The 14,411-nt window shown below is 36.5% G+C and overlaps 1 protein-coding gene across 7 annotated transcripts in view; it reads left to right on the top strand.

Moving 5' to 3' along the window:
- Positions 1 to 5,223: 5,223 nt before the first annotated feature.
- LOC102693828 (dnaJ homolog subfamily C member 13) overlaps positions 5,224 to 14,411 on the top strand; it is an 82,276-nt gene continuing 73,088 nt past the window's right edge. For all 7 annotated transcript variants that reach the window (XM_069191019.1, XM_069191018.1, XM_069191017.1 and 4 more), the window contains exon 1: positions 5,224 to 5,369. The gene's annotated coding sequence lies outside the window, so the exon portion shown is untranslated. The remainder of the gene's footprint in view (positions 5,370 to 14,411) is intronic.

Here is a 14,411-nt window from a genome sequence, read left to right as displayed (position 1 = left end):
ACTCATCATCACAAATTAGAATTTGGCAAACTGTTTTTATTTTTAAAATATTCTTAAATAAACCTTTAATTAATACTGTACACGTTGGAAATGTAGCAAAAAAATAAACTCCAATGAAATGCGTCAGTAATTTGTTAGTCAAAGTGAAGGTTTGAACATTTTCCATATACAAAGCTCAAATTCTCAAATTTGGAAGCCTTCTGCTGTATTTACTACACTTTTTGTTTTATCTTCTGGTCTAGAACATATTCAACTAGTTTCATCAAGAACACATATTCTGCTTTGTTATTTTCTGTGAGAACAAAGTACTCTGTCATGAAAAAATAATGTTTAAAACATTTTAAAAATAAGAGGTTTGGTCTTAAAAAAACTTTAATAATTTTTTTTTATTTCTAGGCACTATGGCATCGGTGTGGGAGGAACTGTTGGACACTTTTACAAATGTTTTTTATATAACTGGATAATGAACAGCAGCAGCAACAACAACAACAACAACAACAACAACAACAATAATAATAATAATAATAATAATAATAATAATAAGTATTGTTATTTATGCAGCTAAATTCTATGGAGCAATATTTACTGACCAAAACTGACTAATTCCTTTCATGTCTAATAAACATTAGTAAAAAAAAATCTTCTTTCAGAATCTAGAGATCCTTCCCTATGTCCTTCCCCCCATCTTGTTTTAACCTAATTATGTTAATGTGCAGCACATGCTATTTCACGAGTCAGATGTTTAATATACAGTAACATGGCAAAACCTTTTTCCTTTACTACTTCGGAAACCAAGATGAATGCATTTCCCCTTTACTTTCGTTCCCGGTGAGTTGCCTTTGTATCTGTATGTGTGTATGCTTGTAAATATGTCAACACCAAAGCAATAGCTCAAGGAATAAGTGATCTCCTGTAACTATCTCTTTAGTAGGAAATGTCTAATGGTATAATAAGGCAGTGTGGTTTGTCGAAGGTTGTAGGATTTCACCCATGACCTGATGACATTCACAGCTCTGGAAAGGCCAAGCATCACCTTAATGCATTTTCAACATCTTTCTCCAGCTCCATTTTGAGAAAAAGGAGTATGGTGACTGACCTATAGCACTAGATATTTAACTGTGATATAATGCTGGATGGCACAGTGGTGCAGTGGTTAGCATTGCTTCTTTGCAGTGCTGGGACTCTAGATTCAGGTCCATACATGGGGGACTGTTCATCTGGAGTTTATATGTTTTCCCCATGTTTGTGTGGGTATCCTCTGGGTGCTCTGGTTTCCTCCCACAGTCCAAAAACATGGAAGGATAACTGTCTTCTTATGGGAAAATTGTTCCTGGTGTATGTGTTTTGTGTTTGCGTTGCGATGGACTGGCGCCTTGTCCAGGGTAAGTCCATTGCTTGCTGGGATAGGCTCCGGCTTCCCCCGCCACCCTGTAGCAGTGAGAAAATCAATGGATGGACATTGGATACAGCAAAGCAGTTTCTGATAACTCAAAAGGATTCTCTATGGGATTTGTGGGGATTTTGGGATTAGCTATTTGAAAAATTATAAAGTTTTAATTTTTTTACAACACTGAATCAATGTCTGCAAAATCCTAAAAAGTTCTGACAGGAACAACCTGTGAGCTTCTTAGGTACTTCTTCTGGCCCTACGTCTGATTTACTTCCATCCCTAAATTATTCAATCAAAATGCACTAGTAATTTGTGTCCATTATTTCTAAAGTGGGACCACATTTTCCATAAAGCCACATATAGTCTACATGCTACATACTGTATCTGAAACCCTGGTTGCTGGTAGCAAAGGAATGTCTATGCTGTGATGGCAATGAGGAGAGAGTGATTGCAGTGACCTCTGCTGGTATACAGGATAATTCACAATCATTAAGAACTGCCCTAATATCATGATCTTTCGTTGAACCAGAGACATGGCGTTCAAGCCCCAGTGCTAGTTGTATATTGAAACCAAGCACTTCCTTTCCAAAAAAGCTGAACTCTAAAACTCTCAGAGTAGGGATATTCTGCATATGCAGAGCATATATCGAAGCATTATACAAGAAAATGTTTTGCTACATGTGATTCAAAATAATAATGTGTTTCATTATATGTTAAATAATGTATTTATTAAGTAAGATATTATTTTGATTTACATTTTATCATTAAGTCTGCATGAGGAAACAAGCCTTGAATTATTGTCTATTTATTAAACAGTTAATTAAAATGACTGTAAGGATTGACCCACTAAACTGAAAAGATTACAGCATAAGATTCCAGTAATCTTAAATCAACCTGACAACATAAGAACATTCATGATGAGATCATGATATCCAGCCAAGCAACCATCAGCATTTACAGAAATGTTTTGTAATTAAATTGAAGTGTCATACTGTATTCTAATATGCATATACACTTCAGTATGGCCTGGAAATCTATTATGTGCTCTAGTGTTCTCTAATAAAAAAACAACAACTTTAAATGGTATCATAAAGATAGCATATGTTTCCAAAAACACAGATTGAAATGGTACTGTACGTATCTTCCATTTCCTTTAAAGACAGCAAATTGAATTTAGATATGTTTTGATTAATTATTGTATATACAGTAGTTTGTATTACTGTACTTCTCCCAATTACAATGTTATTTAGATGTTATATACATTACCATTATAATATTTCCTAATTAATATTTAATTAATGCATAAAAAGCACAGCTTTTCTTGATGACCTTGATTTTCAATGACAGAAGTTGTATTTGCAAATATTTATTTGAAAACATTTTTAAACAAGATTTCACCCAAGACTTCTGTTTATGATGGTTTCAATTAATAAATTTAAGCCTGATGTGCACTAATACGTCTAATTGTCATAGTGAACTTCAAAATTCTTAAAAGTCAAGTATTGTACTTGAGATGTAACATGCAATATTTTTCTGGTTTATTTGTTCAAAATGTTTGCACTTTGTTTTGTTAACAAGCTTCCATTTCACTTGTTATTACTTGCTGTAAGTTGTCTTGTTGCTGAAAATGACTGCTTCACTGTCTTATGTTACATGTGTACTTCAATAATATTTTTCTTACCTACTCTCAAAACTTTCAATTTAATTTCAATTGTCATATATTGCCCATTTCTGGAAACAAAATTAAGTATCAAAGCAGCATCAAGAGTCTAATACCCTTAACCTTATATAATAAAAAAAATGTACCTATCTTGCTATCTGTTGTCACATGTCTTTTAAGAAAAGCTCTCAGTAAAATGCAGAGTTGATGCACTTCTTGATGTTACACTGTTTCCTATATTTAAGCCAATACTGATTTTAAGGATCAACCACTCAGTTCTCATTAAGTTCTCTGAAAATACTTGACAATACAAATCTGTATATACAAATATTTGACAGTCAAATATTAAAAGACTAACAAAATGTTAATAGTTTGTACAGTACAGTTCACTAGGCTCTTCAAAAAAACATTCAGTTAGCTTATATACACTATCATTGAGCCTTCTTATTTTTCTTTACATGTCAAAGTCATGTAACCTTACTTCATTATTTTCCATCAGGAATAATTTTGACACTTTCAAGAGAGAACACTAAAATCATCCTACCAATATATCACTGGGTGTAATTGAATCAATGTATTTTCCCTGTCCCATGAAATGTAGAGTATCTAACATGAATACTAAGAAAAAATCTACTGCAGGTTGTATGTTGTGCCTCTGACTTCTGAAGAGAGTTCAAATCCTCTGATTTGACTGAGGGGATTGGCTTTTTTGCATAGCAGGTTTGATGCTCGTTTAAGCTGTGCTGTTCAGACAGTCAAAGGCCTGGGAAGGCAATCTGAAAATGCGGTATGACCACATTTATTAACATGATTTTATTTGCTTTTACTAATCCTGGGATTTTACATTAAGTGTACAAGAGAAATAATAGGTCAAATATAAAGCAATACTTCCAATGTAAGTGCCACACCAAAACGATATTTATATATAGTAATAAGCAATATAACAATAGCAAGTACATACAGGTACTCAGAGACAAAGCAATAATGATACAGTATGTGCAACAAGTACATACTTGAATGACAGCAGTATTGAGGCTACGGAATTGATACAGGGTTGCTACCAATTGGTAGCAATTGGTACCAATTGGTAGCAACAATTAAGTCTGAATCCTACAAATCCCATCAGACTTAAGGTTAAGTGAAATTAACAAATGTAACCCCAAAGCAGAAATCAATTAGATTTTGAACTCAGCAGAAGCAAACACCAAAAGACACAGCATTTCTCTAAGACCAGGGTTGGGAAAGTCTGATCTACTGTAGATAATCTGTGGATTATTTTTCAACAGAGATTCCAGTGGTTTTCCGTGATCCTGTAAACCTGCATTATTATTAATGAGAGTTGCATCAGTCCTCAGTCTGAGGCTGGTTGTTCTGTAGAGCTTCCAGAGTGCAAGAGTGATATACTGTAATAGCAACAGGTTTTGAAGTACATGTAGCCAACCTCTCTACAATGTGGCATGAGGGTTGTATTAGGTGATTCCAGGATGGGAATAGCCCATGAGCGTAGTTCCAAAAACTAGGGACTATCCAAAAGAAAACCCTTCTAGTTATGTTTTTTTTTTTCTTAAAAAGGAAAAATCAGATCTAAATTTGAAAAAAGGAGGAACAGATTAGTGAAATTCATAGGACACAATGAAGAGAAGAGATAATATTTATATATGAAGAAGCACCATTTTCACAAAAAAACTAAACAAAACAAAGCTGTGAACAGATTGGAAAGTCACAGGCATGTCTTATAATTTGTAAAGATGGACAATTCATTGTAAGTCAACCACCAATAAGACCTCCTGAAAACATGTTTTACAAGGCTGAAAGTGAGAACCAAATATACTAACTACTATGTCAGGGAATTATCACCACTATTTTTGGGAGGGGGAGATAAAATCGTTAAAAGAAAGTTGATATTCATAATGCGTTTCAGTATAACAAAGCGTCGGGTTGGAAATATTTGACACGCATTTAGTTTTACATAATCGTGTACATTGGGTTTAAGCATCATGACCAAAGCAACTGAACCAATTTACAGTACATCAACAACCTACGGATTAAGGAATAATATCCACAACTATCCATATGTAATGAACGAGGCCTTTAGACTTGCTGACTTCTCCGACTTCCTGTCCTCACAATCAGCTGACAGTCCCATGACAAGCTGGGCGGGGCGCATGCGCATTAGCCTGCTTGTGGCAGAGGGAAGATGGCAGCCTCCTGAGTGAGAGCGCAGAGCCGATGCCAAGAACAGGATAAAAAATAATAGCCATTCACGTTGGAGGGGGGCAAAAGCACAGAAATCATTTGCAACTGATATCAGCATTCCAGGTAAAGAAGCATAGTCTGATGGATGACATTAGACGACCAATGCGTTCGATTTCAACTTGCTTTACCTTTTTGATGTCTAGTTTAGCACTGCAGCAGATTGTGTTGAACTGGTGACAGTCCGGACTTAGCCCTGCTTAGACTCTACAGCCCTTTTAATAATAAAGGCCTGCTTTGCTTTAGGAGTCTGCGTTGGCAAATCGGATGTTTTTTTTTCTGAGCTTATTCCGCAGATCAGTTTTCGAAACACCCGTGTGACCAAATGTTTTAACAATTTACCAGCGAAGCAGTTTTTACTTTCGTCGAGTATGAACGAAAGCCATGTCATGTCACTCGCTAGTTTGAAAACTGTTTTAGTTCTTTATAGTCTTCGGGTATCGACTGTACCACTAGAGCAAGATACATTTATTAGCATACATTTAATGCTGTTCTGTACCTTCTTGTCAGCTGATTTTAGTGTTTTGTAGGCGGCAGCACTTTTTCGATAACTGATCAGGAAAGCAAGAAAGTGTTAGGAAATGGTTTGGGATCATTTCATATGTATCGCTTAAAAAACATAGTATAGCTGTTATTGGGGTCATTTGCCAAATGAATAGTAGTTGTGGTGTGATGCGTAATAATTTGCGTTTTTTTCTATGTAGTGACGAAGCTTATTTGAAACCCATACACAAGTGAACATCCTTTAGCACTTGAAAGTCTTGGACATTAATGTCAAATATAGCACCAACTAACTTCCTCCGTTAAACAAAACCTGTGATCATTTTGCGTCATTCAGAATGAACTTTAAATGACAATGTGTTTCTTTTTTATTTTGTTTCCTCGTCCTGCGTTTGCGTTTTGCTTATTGACTAGAGAGCGCTGCTTGATTGTACAACAACACCGATATTGCTGGGCGTACTTGCGATAATAATGCAGCTTCTTTAAACTTTTTAGAAGCGAGAATGTGTCACGGGCCTCAAGAAAATTTGGCATGACTAAATATTCACACAGAAAAATACGTTATTGCTTTATGCTAAGAAATTTAGATGTTTTTACTTTTTCTGAAACGGTTTTAATTCTCTTTAGTGTTCAAGTGTGGAGCGTATGTCCGTTGTGTTTTATGATACAAAATGAATAAAATTGTATGAATCTCCTGCTTTCATTTGTACACAAAGCAGAAAAATGTAAGGTATTTGGTTTCGATGCACAAGAGAGCATTACACAAGAAAATGCTAAGGCGTTTCAGGTATAAAAGCATTTCAGTTTTGTACCACTGGTTCAGGCATGTACAGTAATACAGTATGTACTGTATTTAGAAAATGTAGGGAGAGTGACCAGTATTTGAGTCTGATAGCGTTGTGTACAGAAGAAGCATGAATTTGATCATTTGAGTTTCCAAGAAAAAAGGGACCAACCAGTTTTCAAGATGTGGACATGCTGCACATCATCAAATTGTCAGACTAAGCATATTACTTAATTGAAGTGACAGTTGGCAATTCCAAGTGCTGTATTGCCCAGTGCCTACAGTATGTTCTAGGAAGATGCTATACTATATCTGGCCACAACAGAGATAAGCCTATTCTGTTTTATCTTTTCAAGTGGGACCTTTTCAAAGTGATGTCGGCCTGACAATATATTGATCTTCAGTGCTTTAATGGTTGTACGGTACTTCCCATACTTCTGTCTGCGGCACTGGTCAAGTGCAGAATTGAACTTCATTAAATTGCTGCGTTAGATGGTAGTTAATTGGGGCTTGCCATAAAAGGGAAGGAGAAAACACTTAATACCTGTTGCAAAATACTCAGATTTAAATTTTAACTTTTTACTTAGAAGTAGTAAAGTGCGGACTGAACAGAATGTTTCCCATAACCCTATATGTAAAGGGAGGTCCTGTTTCTTTGTGCGGTATTTGGGTGATACCAAGGGACTTGTTTTATTAACAATATCAACAACTATAGCAATAAGTAATAATATTTATTTTAGAAGTTCTTCACTTGTGAAAGGTATGCTGTCATTGCAGATATATGGAGAGTGAGAGATGTTTTTGGAATGCCTGTTTTTTTTTTGTTGTTGTGAAGAAGTCAACACCTGTACAGGAAACACCAGACAAGCTAGAATGATGAATTTGATACTGTACTTCAAGTGGCCTTGAAATATGAGTAACCTGGTTTTCAGAATTTGGAGACTTTGTGGGGGGGGAAAAACGCAGTTTCATAGTTAAAATGGAAGAAAAATACTGATTTAAGAAGTGTCATAGACAGCTGTATGGTGGATTTGTCAGCTTCCTTGTCAGCTCTTCTTTGCTGTTGAATACGGTCATCACTGTAGGAAGTTCTGTAATTTAAACTCAACCCTATATTCTATCTGTTCAACATTTTATGAACGTGATTTTGTGTTACATGCATATTTTTTTAAACAAAAGTGAGAAAAAGCAGAGTTCGAGGCTATATTTTCAGCTGCAATTAAAAAAGTTATAAACAGGAAAAATGCATCTTGTAGATTATTAAGCGACAAAGGTAAAATTCAAGCAGTTTTCTCGACACCCAACTATGCAGAAACTTAAGACAAATGTATTTTATTTCATAATGTGTGGTATATCTGTAGACTTAAAAGGGAATTATGTACCAGATGTTGTCATTATTAATGCCATTGAACATCAGATAGATGTAAGGGTTAAAGTTGTGATAGCAGTGCAGATGAGTTTTCAGATGGAGTTAGCAATATTGGCACTTCCCAACTTAATTGCTTTACTCAGAAGGCTTGAAAAATGGATATTGTGTTGCTGTGCGTATGTTGCTGCCCTTGGGCCATAAGGAAAGTAAACTTGGAGAGAGTCACAGATGATCAGAGGAGGTTCGCAGTAGTTTACTTGAGTTAATTAGGTTCAAAGTAAATAATTAAGACTGTTGTATTAAAGAATAAACATTCAACTGTTACTGGACAATTCCTAATGAGGTCATTAAGAAAGCATCCATAGAAATGTACATGAGCGTAATCACAGCAGCAGGAATATAGGCAAGAAGGAAGGAAGAGAAAGAGGACAGGAAGCAAAGAAGGAAGGTTATCGAAGCTGAGACATAGGAGAGTTCCTTTTTCCTTTTAGAATCAAATACTGCAAAGGTAATCTGAGCACTGTAAAGAGTACCGGACTCTGGAGTTACAAGAGAACCAGTCTTAATTATGGTAGGGAATTCTGATTTCCTATAGTGTGTATCTATACTGGCATCTGTATTTTGGAGAGATTTTGTCCTGCATTGGATACATTTGTTTAGGACATTTTTCCGTCATTGGCCTGTTAAGATATTTTGTGGTTTACTTTGTGGTGGTTTATAGGCACAGAATTCTGGGCTTCTTAAGGTCTAAAGTATGTTTCTGAAACCCACTGATTGTACAAATCTGTATATAGGGTAACTGTAAATATGGGGTAATCAGATCAATTATCAGATCAGTGCCGGAAAATAAAAGAATTCACTTGCTGTAAACGCCTGGCTTTTTCCTGCCCTGTACTTTTGTCGCAGCACACCTACCATTTCATTAATAGTTCCAGCCAGTGAATTACAGCAGTCTTCTGGACCACTGAGCAAGCAGCATTTTGCCTTAGGCTTTTCTGTGTTGGATACTCTTGGGTACAATGAGACCATCCCTGTTCCACCAAACAGGCTTCAGCTATAAAATGCAGTTGCAAAATGTTAAAACTTTTAAAAAAGAATTTTGCAAAGCTATATCTGCAGATGTCACCCAAAGGAAATGGCAGTTGGCAATTACTATTTAAGCAGTAAAGTGACGTTAAATGAAATGTATACCTTTCATAAGAATTAAAGACTAATAGATAATTTTGTATTTGTGCTGAATGATTGTACAGCTTAAACTGCCAGGTGAAACCCCATCTCACATCCGAAGTCGCAGAAAGAGTTATGGGTCGATGCATCAGTGCTGAAAATAACACTGTCATCACAGCCTGAGAAGCCGTAGTCTGAGATCTATAAAAGTGAAATTTATCAGCCTGTGGTGAAGAATGGGGCTCAAAAAACAGGAGAGGCACAGTTCCCTCAGGACCAAGGCTAGAAACCACTGGCACACAATACAGGTAACTAATCGGTAGTTTTTTTTTCTGAGTGGATAGCAGCTTAAGTGCCAAAGGAAGTTTGACTGCACATTTATAAAATGTTCGTTGAACTTGTAGAACTACTTTTAAAGCATTGAAGAACAATGTTGAATTCCCTACATATCAGGAACTAAGCTTCATGAAAAGCTTTCTACAGGAAGTAGATTTTTTTCAAATCAAAGTGTAGAGGGTCAACATGTTAGTAAATCTTCTCAGCTAATTTGTAAATAACTAAAACAAGATGCCAAACAGAACTGAGGGTGTCCAGGGTGCCCTAATCCTGCCACTTTTTAAAGTTCATGAAGACTTGCTGAGAAGAACAACAGCCTCTTTTTTAAAAGTTGAAAATGGGCAGTTTTTCTTTTGATGCCTCTGATTTTTGTCATTGCCAATTAAAAGCGATCAGCTCACATCTACAGCCCTCGTATTGGCACAGGAGTGACTGTGGCGCTTTGCGCATAATTTGGTCATTCAGACATTTGTAGGTCTCGTAGAGAGCACTGCCAGCTTACAAGGTGGCTGCCTAGCAAACCACAAGGTTCTGAGTTACATGTCAAGTAGTGGCAGCCCTGGTTGACTGAACCTATTGAACCGTGCGTGTTGGCCTTTGGGGAATACTGGTTGGTTCTACTTGGTTAACGACAACTCGGATGAAAACTAGTGATGCCTGAACTGTAAATCAAGACTTTTGTAGTTTCAACCACCAGGGATGCTCTTCCACATTTTAATATTATTTCAAGAAATACAAATACAAAGCCGCACACATTTAAACCACATAACATATGACTTAATGTATTTTAAACAGATGTTGGCTTGTTGAATATGCAAAAGCAGGTTGCGTCTTTTTTCTTTTGTTGCTTACTTAGAGCTTTTTATTTTAATAAATACTATGTATTGCTTTTTATCCCCCCAGTTATTTATAGATATGGAATTCTATACACTTCATCCGCTACTGAAGTAAAGCAGCCACTAGGATGATGTCCCAGCAGCCCCTCTGTGCAGTAGATCAGGTAGATGAGCCCACAGTGGAATTTAGCCAGGACAGCTGAGTTAAGACCTTACCATTGAGTTCAGTGCCATGGGATCTTCAATAGCAAAGGAATCAGGACCTGGGTTTAATATTTCATCTGAAGGGCAGTATCTCCTGTATCATAATCCTGGTCCAAAGGGAAGAATAGGTGTGTGGGGAAAACAAAAATCCACGTAATGACTCACATGAGAAAGATGTACAGTGCCTGAATATCCAAATCTGTTTTCACATATAAACCCACCGTTCACATGAAAATGTAAATTGGCTTCTCCCATGACAGCCTCAGGTGTGCGTGTCTGGGAGGGATCAGCTGGAGTTCTGCCATGGAGATCTGTATATAGATGGAGTGTGCCGTCTCATTTTATACCTTCAGGTTAAGTTGCATGTTTTCTATTTAATTATTGAAATGTGAGGTACATTAGTCAGACTTGTTCCCGGTTAAATGAAAGTCTGCATCATCAGTGAGGTAAAAAATGATATGGGTGAGATCAGTTAAACAAGATATGAAAGAAGAAAGCACAAGGGAATTCCAAGCCACAGTTTTATCAAAGCCATCAAACAATGCACTTTTAGTAATAATAACCAGATGGATTTCAGTGGGCTTTTCTCATGTTTATGTTCTCTGGGTGAACTGCTGTTCCTGGTGCATTTTTCTGCAAAACAGCACAAAATCTGGGCACATGGCTAATTTGCATATGAAATCCATCCTTACTACTTCATTTGCATGATGTCTGGTCTTCCGAACTCCAATGGGAGCGTCTCTTCCATGTGCAGTGTACAGAGCTCATGTGAACTCTGAACAGTGTTTCGTGTGATTTTCCCTTTGACTCAAGAGGAACTTGAACTCCACCAGTGTTGGTTGCTTACTCCATGTTGCGAACAAAAAACGGGGCCTTTTGGAATACAGACTGAACCCTGTATCCCACCTGTGTGTCAGTACTAACTGTGACTAGCATTCCACGGACAGCTGCACACAATTGAGTGAGCACTGCTAGGTTTGGGCTGGGTCCTTGGTCTACTGTCAAACATTGACCCTGTTGGCTTGCTAGGGACCTGTGATCTTGTGGTGTTAGCAACAAGAGGGTACTGTACAGCAGGCCTCCTACTGAAAGAATGAGCCATAAGCTGGACAGTGTGGATTTTGCATGAGCTGGGGCACAGTCTGTATCCCCCTCAGGCTGCTATGCAGCATAAGGCCGGATTAATTAGCAGTTTCTAGGTCCAGACTTGAGAGGATGAAAAGAAAAATAGCAGCTTTCCAGGGATAATTAGGAAGAAGTGGTTAACAGATGGATTTAGATAAGTAACCTCACTCTATTCATCAGTAATGTGCTTTTGTATTGTGTGTCTCAGCATACTCTTCATAGAAAGATGTATTATATTCATTGTGGTGAAATGGTTAATTATTAACCGGTAAAATGAGCAGTAAGAGAAGATAGCCCAGAAAAAAAGATAATACATATAGCATGTGATAGACTACATAACTGTAGAGTACAAACTGTACACTCACTGCTCCTTTCATCTGCTGTTAAAGCTCTGGTCTGTTTATCAAAAGGACTTGTCCAATGTATAGATTTTTTTTTTTAATTTTGCTTGCTTTGGAGCAAACCTTTTGTTTCTGGTCTTTTACTTTTGTTACTTCTCTCATGAAGTATCATTGTGAAAAGCAGCGCAGTACGTAGCACGTGTTTCCTGACTAAGCGGTCCTGTCATAAACCACTAATTAGCATACAACAGTCAGAAGCTCTTGTGACATGCATTAGTTTCCTGCTTTCTGGATGTCAGTCTGCAGTGCTGCACACTAAATTGCTCATTACCTCAATTATACCTCATTGCTATAACGATGCTTGTAGGTCTAGGTATGTTCATCAGCATTAGAGTGTCACATAGTATCATATAATATGTTGCTGAAATAATACCTTTTCATTCAAAAATGAGTATTGATTGTCCTGTACATTGTAGATCAAAGAGGCCAAGTAATTTTAATTTGCTGTTTATATATTTATCCTTATCCTATTGAAAATGAATGAAAATATGGTGCTGTAATTATTTTTGTGATTTGTGGCTGATAATTGTGGTATAGTTGTGCCTTTAATGTTACTTTTAACGTGTTTATGTTTTAGACGTTTTTGTTATTTTGCAGAAGAATTGCATCTTCCTTTTTAAGATGGAAACGAATGTTGGTCATGACAGAACACTAATCGTTCAGTAGCATGATAAAATAACCCTTTGCAATGAGTTCTGTTCTTTACTTACATTGTGTCACCTGTATCAATTTGCAGGTCATTGGGGAGTTAAACTGAATATGTGTGAAAAAATTCAAATGGGACACAAAAAACATGAATGTTATAAGTTGTACAAAATAAGATATATTAAGAACGTTCCTGTCGCTTGCATAAACTGCTTACATGTTTTCCTCTCTTAGATTTCTTTTACCATCTTATTAATGAGGCCTTTTAATAACAAAACTTGTGATAGCCACTAATCTTTCTGTCAAGGAGTCATAATGTATGCAGAGGTGAACTGTTGTATTTACTGTGATCATTTTATTTTGATACTGAATATTCCTTTCAGAGCAGGAGGTGGTTATTATGTAGGTTCCCAATTTGTATGCAGTTGTGTGTACGTGTGTAGATCTTTTTCTGTTTATGTTTGTGGTGTTGGGCTGTTCCACACAGATAAGGGTTATCTGTTATCGCCTGCAAGACACCTTACCTGCCTTGTGTAAAGTTTTGTGTGCAAAAACAGTACATTTGTAAGATTTTTACTTTCAGTACTGCCAACAGACTGCTTTCTGGTTTGAGCATAAGTGATTCTTACAGTTTCATCACAAATACCAAATTCAAGATGAATTAATTTTGATACATTTTTCTAATCACAGTCTACTTTCTGTTGTTAATCAGGGATACGTCTTTGTTCATAACAAGCCACCAAGCATTTTTTCCACCTCCTATGAAGAGCTGAACTAAGTTTGCACTCACCCTTAAGGGAAAGACGGTGATATTCCATTTGTCAGTCAAATACAGAATGTTAGTGGAATAGGAGAATTCCATGTGAAAGCAGAGTGTTCAAAATATTTTTATATATGCCCTTTTCCAAAATTCTGGTTGCTTTATGTTCCCAATACTTTACCATGTAAATGCAGTCATTGTTCCTGATGCCAAGGTGATTTTATCCCCATGATAATGTTGGAAAAGTTTTAATTGTCGAATGCCTTTTCTCATTTGCTACTACTTCTGTCTTATAGCTGGAGTTTGTTTTTCAATCAACAGTTGAATTTGGATAGATACTGTGAAAGTTGCATGGATTGTATTTTGGGAATGTGAGCTACAAAAGGTCAAAGTCAGTTGCTGCTTAGGGCTGTTTTTTTCAACAGGAAACTGTGTGAAAAGATCACGGTATTCTGGCATGTTTTTAAATCCTGGTTACAGCTACTTCCTCCTGTTTTTGTGTTAAGATCTTCTTTTCATATCTTTAATATGATTACTGTGATTTCTTAGACAACGTGTTTTTTTAATACAGTCACAGTTTAAAAATGCGATTTAAAGTACATGGGCCTTTTATTGCAGCTGAAAACAATGTTCTGAAATCTACAGTATGTAAAGGTGGAAACCTATTTTATAATGTACAGGAACTGCTTTATGGAATGATTAAGGTCTATTCATTTTGTCTACATGATTGCAATTTCTTCATGCAAAGGACAGATGATTAGCTCTATGCAGAAGAAAAATGAACCCATGTTTTGCCTTAAAGCTTACCCTATAGGGAGATTGGCTTCTACTGCCTTAAAAGCATTCTTAGAAAGTATCTCTGTGCTTTGTCAGACATACACTTGACAGAAGTGGCAGATAAGCATGTTGCTTTTGGTAATCTATGTATTAAATTTTATAGTGAATCCTTTGTAAATAATAATCTATGATTGATTTGTTTA

This window comes from Lepisosteus oculatus, chromosome 6 (assembly GCF_040954835.1).
Source record: "Lepisosteus oculatus isolate fLepOcu1 chromosome 6, fLepOcu1.hap2, whole genome shotgun sequence".
Lineage (NCBI taxonomy): Eukaryota > Metazoa > Chordata > Actinopteri > Semionotiformes > Lepisosteidae > Lepisosteus > Lepisosteus oculatus.
This window is presented reverse-complemented; position numbering and strand designations above follow the sequence as displayed.